The 13,736-nt window shown below is 37.2% G+C and overlaps 1 pseudogene; it reads left to right on the forward strand.

Annotated features, from left to right (window-relative positions):
• Positions 1-13,046, forward strand: part of LOC127103665 (protein NRT1/ PTR FAMILY 5.10-like) — a 30,706-nt pseudogene extending 17,660 nt beyond the window's left edge.
• The last annotated feature ends 690 nt before the right edge of the window (positions 13,047-13,736 follow it).

The raw sequence follows: 13,736 nt of genomic DNA on the forward strand, positions 1-13,736 counted from the left end.
TGTTGACCATTCCGAATATCTTCCAGAATTCCACTAGTCAACTTCAGCATACCCAACTTTACACTATCAGCGGAAACTTCACAACCCAAACTCATATCACGGAACTGTTCAATTAACTCAAGTTCCCGAACCATCATCATAGACATATGTAGAGACTTCCTACTCAACGCATCTGCAACTACATTAGCCTTACCGGGATGATAACTCAATTCGAAGTCAAAATCCTTCAGTAATTCTAACCACCTTCTCTGTCTCATATTTAACTCTTTCTGATCAAACAGATACTTCAGACTCTTGTGATCACTGAACACTTCGAATCTGGAACCATACAGATAATGCCTCCACATTTTCAACACAAATACAACAGCTGCAAGTTCTAGATCATGCGTAGGATAATTCTTCTCATGAACTCTCAACTGTCTAGAAGCATAAGCTACAACTTTACCATTCTGCATCAAAACACCACCAAGACCCATCAACGAAGCATCACAATAAACAACGAAGGACTCACCAGGATTAGGCAAGATCAACACTGGAGCACTGGTCAACCGCCTCTTCAACTCAACAAAACTGGCTTCACAAGCTGCATCCCACACATACACTTGACCCTTCTTAGTCAACTGCGTCAACGGCAATGCCAACTTAGAGAAGCCCTCAATAAATCTGCGATAATAACCAGCTAACCCCAGAAAACTGCGTATCTCAGTAGCAGACTTCGGAGTCTCCCACTGTAATACAGCATCCACTTTATCAGGATCAACAGAAATTCCACCACTCGAAATCACATGGCCAAGGAAACTCACTTCCTTCAACCAGAACTCACATTTAGATAACTTTGCATATAATTTCTTTTCCCTTAACACCTGCAAAACAATTCTCAGATGTCCTGTATGCTCTTCTCTCGTCTTAGAATATATCAATATGTCATCTATGAACACCACAACAAAATTATCAAGGTACGGATGAAATATACGATTCATATATTCCATAAACACACCTGGAGCATTAGACACACCGAACGGCATCACAGTGTATTCATAATGACCATACCTCGTACGGAAAGCAGTCTTCGCAATATCATCTGACTTCACTCGGATCTGATGATAACCCGACCGCAAATCAATCTTACTGAAAACATGAGCTCCAACCAACTGGTCCATCAAATCATCAATCCTCGGCAATGGATACCGATTCTTGATAGTCACCTTATTTAACTGCCGATAATCGACACACAACCTCATCGTACCTTCTTTCTTCTTCACTAACAATACTGGTGCACCCCAAGGAGAAACACTTGGACGCACAAACTTCTTCTCAAGCAATTCTTCAAGTTGCTTCTTCAATTCAACTAATTCAGTTGCCGACATTCTATAAGGAGACATCGACACCGGACTCGTACCTGGTACTAAGTCAATGGTAAATTCGACTTCACGTTCTGGAGGTAAATCACTTACATCCTCCGGGAACACATCCTGAAATTCAAAAACGACAGGCAAATCTACACTCACCACTTTCTTATCCGCTTGCAGAGACGCAAATAAAGCGAATATCTGAGCTTCATCTTTCACAAAATCCCCCACCTGCCTAGCAGATAGAAATCTTGCCTCATCATTCTCACCAACTTCAGAAAACCGTACCGTCTTCCTATAGCAGTCGATAAACACGCCATAGAATTCTAGCCAATTCATTCCCAGAATAATATCAATTTGGTGCAAGGGTAAGCACACCAAATCCACCACGAACTCTCTCTCAAAGATCGTCAAATGACAACCTCGACAGACAACAGAAGTCTTCACAGAACCATTAGCAGGAGTATCTATCACCATACTTCCGCCTAAGGACGACATAATCACACCAATCCTAGTCGCACACTCATACGAAATAAACGAATGAGTAGCACCAGTGTCAACAATAGCAAGCAATTCAACATTATTAATCAAGCAAGTACCTTTAATCAGATTATCTTCCTTAGGAGCTTCAACCCCACTCAGAGCAAACACCCTACCAGTAGTATGAGCTGCAGTAGCCGCCTTCTTCGGTTTCGAGCACTGCGAACTGATATGGCCTTTCTCGCCACAATTAAAACATGTCGGACCAGCATCCTTACATTCAGTAACTCTATGACCAGCCTGACCGCATCGGAAACATCTCAGCACTTTCTTGGTACAACTATCAGCACGGTGGCCTGGCTCGCCACACTTGAAACATTTACCAGCTATGGGAGATCCTCCCCCACTTGGCTTCTTCTCATCTACTACTTTCTGTTTACCTTTACCATTCGGAGATGCATAAGGACTACCACGATCCTTATTCTTCTTCTCACTAAGACTCTTGTAATGAGCAGTCCTAGCCTTGCTATCTTCATCAAATATCCTGCACTTGTTAACCAATGTAGGAAACCTACGAATCTCCTGGTAACCAATGCCTTGTTTGATCTCGGGACGCAACCCGTTCTCAAACTTGACACACTTGGATCCCTCAGCATCAGCATTATTGTAGTGAGGACAATACTGCACCAGCTCTTCAAACTTCGAAGCGTAATCAGCAACAGACATGTTACCCTGCTTCAGTTCTAGAAATTCCATCTCCTTCTTACATCGCACATCAGCAGGAAAATATTTCTCCAGAAAGGCCGTCTTGAACCTTTCCCAAGTCATCTCAGCACCTGGTACTTCAATCCTCTGACGAGTGTTATCCCACCAGTGTTCAGCCTCTTCAGATAACATATGCGTACCAAACTGCACCTTCTGTGCTTCAGTACACGTCATCACCCGGAAAATCTTCTCAATTTCCTTCAGCCAAATCTGAGCACCATCTGGATCATAGCGCCCTTTGAATGTAGGAGGGTTATTCTTCAGAAACCTTCCCAAATTCCTAAACTCGTCGACCGGCGGATTCTGCTGCGCCTGCATAGCCTGCGCCATAGCCGTCAGAGCCTCAGCAATCGCACGGTCATTTTCTCCAGCCATACTCTGCACAACATAACCACAACCGTTAAATATCAACAGTGTCATTTACACTAATCGACCAACAGGGAAAACCTCACATTATGACTCGACTGGACTGACAATGCTCTGATACCACTAATGTAACACCCTTCTACCCCAAACGACATATTTAAATAGATTATCAGAGTACAACATGTAGAAGAGTTTACATTTCTTAAAACATAACACCTATCGCATCACAACATAAATCATAATATTTATTTTAGTTAAAACTTCGCAGCGGACAACAACATAATTATTATAAAAATGTTTCAACATTATCTCAACAATTAGTCATCATAAACAACGTAAATAATAATAATAATTTAGCTATCGAATCCCATAATCCCCGGTGTCACATGACCAGAGCATTTGACTCGACTCTGTAGAATAACTCTACACTTGTTCTTCGAACCTCAACAATAGCTACTCCACTTTATCTGCACATTGCTCATCATAGATGAACATAAACACATGCAGAAGGGGTGAGAATTACATTATTAAATAATAATATAACGACAGAAATATAAACATAAATATAATTCACACATGCCAACACCATTCATCATAATCATCATAATCCATAAACTTATGAACATCAACAACACAACACATCAAATGCAATGCACGCACCCATGCATGACTCAACACGACTCGGTATACCCATTTTGTGACCAACTATAGGATCACCACTCCCAGATTCATCACCATAGAATCCGAGTTCCCCGCAAGGAACCAAGCCTCTCAACAAGCCCGGAGTCAACAACATCATTGGAACTCAGTCCGTTCATCACTAGGCATCGGCCTTTCATGAATGCATGCACACCAAGCATTCATCATAATCAACATAGCAACAACAGCATCATATAGTCATGTTATCATCATCATTAACACATTCTATCATAAGAGCATATCACATCATGCCACATAATCAAACATAGTATTATCGCACTCTACTAATATCTATACCACTCAAGCAACGGGAATTGATCCCTCGTATACTATGCATCAGCTAAGTTACCTCGCTCAGCCTAAACAACCGAAACTGCACAACAACAGCTAGGAAAGACCACAAGTCTGCCCATACGCGTATTGCCCATGCTCATACGCGTATTGCCCACGCTTGGCCAAATCCATACGCGTATTGGCCATTCCCGTACGCGTATGCTACGCGTATCACTTCCCCATACGCGTACCACCAGAGACCATTTCACGTTCAAAATTCCATCTCTTTCACTCATACGCGTATGGCATACGCCATACGCGTACCACTCCAGGAATACGCGTATCACACGCGTATGGCGCGTACCAGCGCCAAAACCCCTTTTTCTAAGCCATCCCATACGCGTATTGCCTAGTGCCATACGCGTATGACCAGAATCCAGTCTTCCAGATCTGCTATGGGTTTTCTCTGCTACGAACCTGTCCAATTCAACCGTTCACAGTCCCAATTTCACACAAAATCACTCATATCATCTAACACGAATCATTCCCCTATTCGATTTTACAAATTCTAACATCATTACATAAAATCTCTACGAATTCCTTCGATAAAAATCCCAATTTCGTTTATCCAATATTTCACCATTTTCAGCATATTATTGTTTAATAAGGTTCAGACCCCTTACCTCTTTGGATTGAAGGAAGCTCTGAGCAATCTTTGGCCTTTTCCTCTTCCTTCTCTTTCTCTTCAGCTTTTCCCTTTTCCTCTGACTCTGAGACACAATACGTGAAAAACCAACTCTGAGTTCTCCTTTGGAATCTTTTATCCCCTTTCCACTTTTACCCTTCCACTCTTCATATTCCACTTATTTTATTATTTAATTATTATTAAAATAAATAACACTTATAATAATAATAATAATAATAATTCCCAATATTATTTAATAATTCCTTTTTACCTTCAAATAATCATATTAAATAATATTTAAATTATTCTAACGATAATCGGGGTGTTACAACTTCAGCGTCTGGATTGAGATCTTTAGAGTCTTCAGCTAAGTAACAAAACTTTAGAAGCTTGCCATCCTTTAGAAGCTTGCCATCCTTTAGAAGCTTGATAATCAAAGTCACATCCAGAAGCAGAAGCAGAAGCAGAGAGATCATTTCATAAACAACATATCATCTTTCCAGAACTTCTCAGGAGTGAATCAGCGCAGAAGCAGAAAGAGCATTGCAACAACAACATAACATCTTTAGAACTTCTTAAGAGTGAATCAGCATAAAAGCAGAAAGGACATTGCAACAACAACATAATGTCTTTTAGAATTTTTGAAGAGTGATTCAATGTAGAAGTGAATTTCATAACAAATGTTCAGAAACTAATGGCGCTGCACGTCAGAAATTCAGAATCATAACTGACTGTTAAAACTACATAATAACAAATCGATAGAGTACCAAAATTATTCTAAAACAAATAATACATTGTTATCATCAAAACTCAAAGGTATAGATGCATAACCAATTCTTGTTCTAACATGTGTTGATTTTGATAATTTTGAAAAGGTTAGTGATGTTGAATCAACGAAAGAAGCATGGAAATTCTTGAAAAATCGTTTTGAGGCAGAGAGAATGTGAAAGAGGTGAGGTTACAAACTCACAAAAGAACGTATGAATTGCTTCAGATGGAAGACAATGAAAGCATAATTTATTTTTTCACTAGGGTTACAAAACTAGTGAATCAAATCAAGGTATATGGAGAAGTGTTGACATCAAGAACAATTGTTTCAAAGATCATGAGGTTATTGGCTCCAAAGTTCGACCACATTGTAGTAGCCTTAGAAGAGTCGAAAGATTTGTGAGCATTGACAAAGGAAGATCTTCAAGGGATGCTTGAGTCTCATGAACAAAGAATGGCTGAAAGAGTTGCAGGAAAGTCGAAGAGTGACGTGGCTTTGAAGGCGCAATCAACAACAGAAAAGAAAGGCAAATGGAAGTGCCTTGACAACAAAGGTAAAGGAGGCTACAATAATTCAACTGGTTGAAATCAGTAAGAAGGAGGTTGGTCGAATTAGAGAAGACCCTCATACCAAAGTAACCAAAGAGGCGATGATGTAGGTAGAGGAAATGGTGGTGGTCGAAAACCCGACAAAAGTCACATTCAATGTTTCAACTGTCAGAAGTATGGTCACTACTCAAGTGATTGTCTTGAAAAACAAAAGAATCAGGAAATTGATGAAAAGTTTGCAAATCATGAAGAAGAAGAGATGTTGTTGGTGGTCACAACAAGAGATGAAGAAAGATTCCAGGACCAATGGTACTTGGACTCAGGATGCTCATCACACACGACTGGTAGGAAAGATTAGTTTGTCAACATGAAACCCTCAATGAAGAACATGGTAAATTTTGAAAATGACAATACTCTAGCAGTTGAAGGTATTGGTGATGTTCTGATTATGAGGAAACATAGAAAAAGGTCAATAATTTCCAATGTACTGTATATACCAGACAAGAAAAGTAATTTGCTCAACATAGGGAAGTTGGTCGAAAAGAACTACAAAGTGTCGATCAAAGAAAAGATGCTGAGGGTTATCGACTCAGGTGGAAGGTTAAACTTAAAGGAACCTATGTCTCAGAATAGAACCTTCAAGATTGAACTTAATGTGATAGAGCACAAGTGCCTTGCAACTGCAACTAGTAGGGATGAACGGATATGGCACTATAGACTTGGCCATCTCAATTTCAAAGAAATCATGAACCTGAAAAGAAGAAATGTGATTCCAGGGTTACCAGAAAATGACATTCTAAATGAAGTGTGTGAAAAATGTGTGCAGGCAAAGCAACACAAGAACAACTTCAGCGAAGATGCAGGAAGCAAGTCGAAGGCAATTCTTGAAGTCATATACTCTGATATGTGTGGTCTTATCCAAAGGTGGATTCAATTGGAGGTAACATACACTTTGTCACATTCATATATGATTTCAATCGAAAATTATGGGCTCACCTGATCAAGAAGAAAAGTGAAGTGATTGAGGTATTTGCCAGGTTTAAATCTATGGTCAAAAGACAAAGTGGTCGAAAGCTCAAGATTCTGAGGACTGGTGGTGGTTGAGAGTATGTGTCAAAAGAGTTTGACAATTTATGTGAGAAAGAATGGATTGTGCATGAAGTGGTGCCACCCTACCCTCCACAAAAAAATGGAACGACAAAAAGGAAGAATATAACCATCATGAATATGGTGAGAAGTATGTTGAAAGGCAAGCATCTACCCAAATAGTTATGGGGAGAAACCGTGTCGACAACTACATATATTTTAAACAGATGTCCGACAAAGAAGCTAGAAGGAGTTACACTAGAAGAATGTTTGTCTGGTGTCAAGCCTAGCTTAAGTCATCTAAAGGTATTTGGATCTATATCACATAGACATGTCCAGATTAGTGTAGAAGAAAATTTGATGACAAGTCGAGTCAGATGATCCTAATAAGATATCATTTGACTGGAGGTTACAAGTTGTTCGACCCAATGAACAAGAAAGTAGTGATCAAAAGGGATGTGATCATAGATGAACTTAAGGAATGGGATTGGACTAAAAATGTCAAGAAGGATTTAGTGAGAATCTTATGTGAAGAACCAGAAATTGAAGTCGAAAGAGAAGTTCGACAATAAGAAGTCATAGCTCAAACAAGCACAAGCAGACCTCAAAGAACAAGACACATGCCTGCAAGGTTGCAAGAATGTGTGATTACATAAGATGATATGGTCGATGATGAAGGGTAGTTGGTCAATTATGCTTTCTATGCAGATGTTGAACCAATCAATGCAGCTGAGGCATTAAAGGATTCAAAGTGGGTGAAAGCAATGAATGAGGAACTGAAGTCCTTCGAAGATAACAACACTTAGTCACTTATCGAATTGCCTCATAACAAGAAGGCAGTCGATGTGAAGTGGGTATACAAGGTGAAGTTGAATCCCAAAGGTGAGGTAACTCGACACAAGACAAGACTTGTGGCGAAAGGATTCCTTTAGAAGAAAGGAATCGAATTCGATGAAATTTTTGCACCTTTCACTAGGATTGAAACAATTAGGTTGATTGTTGGTCTAGAAAACATGAACAACTGGAACACATGTCAGATGGATGTGAAATATGCATTCCTGAATGACCCCTTAGATGAAGAAGTGTATGTTGCATAACGAGCTGGGTTTATGAAAAAAGGAAAAGAAAGAAGGTATACATGTTGCATAAATCCTTGTATGGACTTAAGCAAGCTCAAAGAGCTGGGAATAAGAAGATAGATAGTTTCCTAAGGAAGAAGGAATTTGTGAAGTACACAATTGAGCATTGAGTATATGTAAGAATAAGTAATAGTGAATTGCTTATACTATATTTCTATGTCGATGACCTATTAATAACAAGAAGTTGCAAGAAGGAGATCGAAGATTTCAAACATGACCTTAGTGAGGAGTTTGGAATGTCAAACTTGGGAAATATCTCATATTTCCTTGGCATTGAATTCTACAAGAGTGGTAGAGGTTTGATGATGCACCAAAAAAGATACACAGACGAAATACTCAAGAGATTTGAGATGCAAGATTGAAACCCAACTTTGACTCCAACTGAGCCCAGATTGCAACTGTTGAAAGACACAAATGAAGATGATGTCGATCCAACGCAGTATAAAAGACTCACTGGATCACTTCGATACATTTGTCACACAAGGCCTGATCTAGCATACAATGTAGGTATGGTGAGTATATTCATGCAGAAGCCAAAGGTATCACACCTAGCAGCGATAAAGAGGATACTAAGGTATCTAAAAGGAACTCTCGATTATGGCATTTTATTTCCTGCTGCTGATGAAGGAAAATAATACAAGCTAGTGGGATACACCGACTCAAGTTGGTGTAGTGATGTTGAGGATAGAAAATCCACAGTTGGCTGTGTGTTTATGCTAGGTAGTGCACTAGTTGCTTGGAGTTCAAGAAATGAACCAGTAGTGGCATTGTCTTTGTTTGAAGCAGAGTACATAGCTACTTCTCTTTGTGCATGTCAAGAAACATGGATGGTGAACCTGGTCAAAGAGATTATAAGGAAGAATCATGGAGCAATTACCATGACGATCAACAACATCTTTGTTATCAATCTGGCAAATAATCTGATAACGCATGGAAGAAGCAAGCACATCAAAATGAGGTTCCATTATCTTCGAGATCAAGTGGTAGAAGCGAAGCTGAACTTGGAACACTACAAAATTAAGAATCAGATTGCAGATATCATGACGAATGAAGTGAAAGTTGAAGTGTTCAAGAAGTTAAGGTCTATGATGAATATAGATAGCTTAGACACAATGAATTAGGTTGTGTATTGAATTGTAATTCCTTGTGTCTAAGTAGGTTGCTCGACAGAAGCAAGGAAGTTTCGAATCACCGAGGTGTCAAGATGTCAAAGAGTATCTCGACAGTGATGATAGACTTAGCTTTATTTGTTTGTTTAGCTGAGTTAGTTATGTTAGTTTTGGGTCTTTCTTGAGAAGCAATAAAACCCAAAATCTATAAATAGGGAGTAACCCCTATTATTGTAAATACTTGACTTTTACAGTTGCAAAAGAAATAAAGAATCACAGTTTGTGAGCAGGGAGTTACTCTGCAGAAACTCTTATTCTTCTTCCCCTACTTTGATAAAACCCTAATTCCATTTCTTCCTCAATTTTCATCTTTTATTTCTTTCTTCAAATATCAATTTTGCAGCAGAATTCTCCATAGATTTTGGTGAATTTTCAACGTGAAATAGTCTCAGATGGATATTCTAGACCAATACTATACCAACATATAGAGGATAAATTTATGAAAGTATAAACAACATCAACCTTATAACAATAAGTCTTAGACAATTTTGGAGATTTTTCTTTCCAATTTCCCTTTTTGTTTTAAAAAGAACATTAGTCAGTACCATCACCAATATTTCTTTTGCAATTTCCTTTTTTCAAAGGAGTAACAAAAACAAATAAAGGAGGTGGATAATTCTTTTTGTGGAAGCGATTGAGAGTGAGGCTTGAGAATAATTTCTTTTGTAAATGCCTGATCAATCTAGTATATGGGTTAGAGAATAGAGCTAGATGGCTCATCAACTTAAAGCTTCAAAACCATACTCTATTCAACGACTCTTGAAGTCTATTCAAGTTCTGAACTTCACCAAACTTTACAAGTTCTTACCTATTATAGAATCATACTAAAGCAAATTTAAATACTTTCTCCTTATTTATGTCGTCATTTCCAAAAACATCTTAAAATTAATGTAAGTTCTATTTTATATTGATCCATTAATTCTTAGATACAAAAATGTCACTGAGGATATTTTTAAGGATGTACATCAGGATCCGGTCTAGAATTAGGTCTAGAATTGAAAATTTATAAAGCATATATCTTTTGTCCTTCGTGTAATGCTAGTAAATTTCGTTGGGGATTGTTTCTTTCAGACATTGGGAGGCCGATGTTGGGGATGAATTTGCTTTGAGGGGCTGTTAGTCGAGATGAAGGATTTATTGAGGGGTTGCCCATGGAGAGACCGGCCATGATTGTTGAGTTAATACATCTTCATCCACAACTAAGGGATCCTCATAGGGATCTTCTTCTGCTTCATTTTTGCATGGGTATCGCCAAAATGTTTTTCGACCTTAGAACGTGTCAACCTAATTATATGGAGAAAGCAACTATTTGGTTTGATAAAGAGTTATGAAGATTTATTAAAGACGTTGTGGTTGGTGGATGTCTTTTCTTTTGTGACCTTCAATAGAAGGTGGCTTCTTTACCGATTAGAGTTGGGGGACTGGGTATGTACTCGATAGTAGAGGTTGTCGCATAAACATTTGTGGCTTCTAGGACCCAATTTTGGGTGTTACAAGATCATATATTGAGAGACAGTGGGATATATGATATTGACCTTGATTTCGATAGAGCTTTGGATGGTCTTAGATTTGTGATTCCAGGTTTTGACCCTAGCAATTTTACTAGAAAGGATATTTTCCCTCCTAAAGCACAACATGTTTTGGAAATTTCCTTTTTTAGTAAAAGTGTCAGGACATAGATGTAAAGTGTGACATGACCACTAGCCAAAATGCAGTTTTTGGTTGTTTGTAAGTAACACATACTCAATATTTTCTCCTTGTTATCTCTATTGATGGTCTAGGCTAACATATTTCCTCGATAGAGTACCGTGCCATCCTTAAATACCGACTTATGATTCCCTTATTTCTCGTTGATGATGTTTGTTATGCTTGTCGCAAGGCGTGCTTGAATACATTTGGGGAACACGCCATTCATTGTAAAGAGCTTCCAGGATTAAAAAAATCGAAATGCCTTTGTTAGGTACGTCTTATTTGATATATTTTGGCATGTCGGGGTATCTATGAATAAAGAGGCATGGATTTTTGACTTACCCATAGGAAAGGAGATCGACACTTAGGTTAGTAGATATTCTTGTGTACGGGTGGATAGGACGGAAAGATGCATGTGTAGGCATGACCGGGGTTTCTCCGCTGGTGAGACTAAATATTGGAGGTTTTACTATGGGATAAACAACTCTCAAAGTCGCTTTTCATGTTTTCATACCATTAGAAAACATGTTCTGACAATCAACATGTTTTCATACCATTTATCTTTGACACTTTTAATTTTCTAGTACCACAAGCAATAGATATTTTATAGAGAGTGCAAAGGCTCATGCATATAAATGTATCTCCTAGAACAATAAATATAATTCTTAAGAAGATTGGTTTTGCCACCCTAAGAGAGATAACATCACAATTTATTGTCAATTTATCTACTATTTCATGATTATATATTATAGTTATGAATGCTTTATATCATAAAATAAAAATAATTTCACTTAACTAAATTATTTTTTTTGGAAGTATGATGAAATTAATTACATAGAACTTGTTCTTGATGTTTGATAGGTATCCCTAAATAATTCTTATCTTACATGGAATCATAAAGTCTATAAATTAATGGAAAAAAACTAAGACACACACTAAAACTAAATAATTCTAACAAAAATTCAAATATGTTATAACAATGAGAAAAAAAGATACACACTTATGGTGTAAAATAATCTTACACCGTCAATCAATCACTATTATGTATTCTACCAACTCACTTTGATATTTTAAAGTTAATTGTGTGACATAACTAAATGATGAATTCATATTGGATAACAGTGTAAATCAGAAGATATCATATTTAAAATCAAGAATTTTATGTAAAAAAATCTTTTATCTTTTGATTTAGCTTGTCTTTCTACATTGACAACTTCCTCAACAAGGCATTGTCATCACCAAAAGGATCTAAAGAGGAAAATAATTGTAGCATTAGCGAGGTTGAAGAAGCAAAGACAATATTAAGATTTATTCCAATTTCGAAAATAGTTTATGGCATTTTCTATGCTTAAATGTCTACATTCTTCACCAAGCAAGGGAAATCTATGGATATAATAGTATTTCCCGGTTATAACATACCTCCGGCTTCACTTCAAATTATAAACGGTGCCAGCGTTGTTCTCTTCAGCCATATATATGACTGCATATTTGTGCCAATAACAAGAGCTATCACTGGAAAACCTTCAGAAATCACAATGCTTCAAAGAATTGGAACTGTAATTTTTATATCCATATTCACAATAGTAATTGCAGCCTTTGTTGAGATTAAAAGACTTAAAATAACGCAAGAGTATGATCTTGTTGATGATCCTAATGCAATTGTTCTAATGAGTATATGATGGTTGGTTCCTCGATACTTTTTGTTTGGAGTTTCTGAGGTTTTTACTATGGTTGGTCTTCAAGAATTTTTCTCTGATCAAGTTCCAAATAAACTAAGAAGCATGGGGCTTGCACTCTATTTGAGTATTGTTGGTGTTGGAAGCTTTTTAAGTGGATTTCTCATTTCTTTGATTCAAAATTTTAGTGGCAAGGATGGTCATGAAAGTTGGTTTTGTGACAACATCAATAAAGCACATTTTGATTACTTTTATTCGCCTCATGCTGGATTAAGTGTGGTGGGGTTTACTTTCTTGTTTACTTTGCAAAATCATACACTTATAATCACAAAGGTTCCATCACACATGCATAATCGTTGCTAATTTTTTCTATTATGTCGTATTTGTAAATAAGTGTTGTATGTTATGCATTTTATTTTTTCTATTATGTCATATTGGTAAACAAATATTGTTTGTTATGCATGATACATTAATGTTATTTTCTTTTTTCTTTCGAAATGACCAATGATACAAAAAAGCTTGATAACATCGAGTAAGGTTTAATTAATTGTAAAACTTGATAAAAATTCAATAATGTCGTATATATTATGTGTAATATTAGGTAAAATATTGGAATGTATGGCATGATTATAATACTCTATATTGATTATGCTCTAAATAACTATATTGTCTTAAGAAATCCAGTCAATAAGATCTTCTGACACATTGGTTCTAACCTATGTTTGAATTTGGACATTCCTCTCAAAGTTTGTACGAAACAAAAGGTAAGAAAGATAGGCTCAACAATAAGGGTGGTAGAAGAACAATAGGGGTGGTAGAAAAAGCTGGACTATACTCTTAAAGAAAACTACCCTAATCAAAGTTAATGTTATGCAATATCTGATAAAATCCCTCAAACTAGATTTTCACATTATTAACCCAAAGGATGACATTTGATTTTTTCTCTCCATATTTACTTGCGAATATCAAAAATTGGATTTAATTTTTTCTTCTTCTTGAAGTAGAATACTTTTTTCTAATTTTCATGTAATGGTGATGTATAT

The sequence above is a fragment of the Lathyrus oleraceus genome, chromosome 7 (genome assembly GCF_024323335.1).
Source record: "Lathyrus oleraceus cultivar Zhongwan6 chromosome 7, CAAS_Psat_ZW6_1.0, whole genome shotgun sequence".
NCBI lineage: Eukaryota > Viridiplantae > Streptophyta > Magnoliopsida > Fabales > Fabaceae > Lathyrus > Lathyrus oleraceus.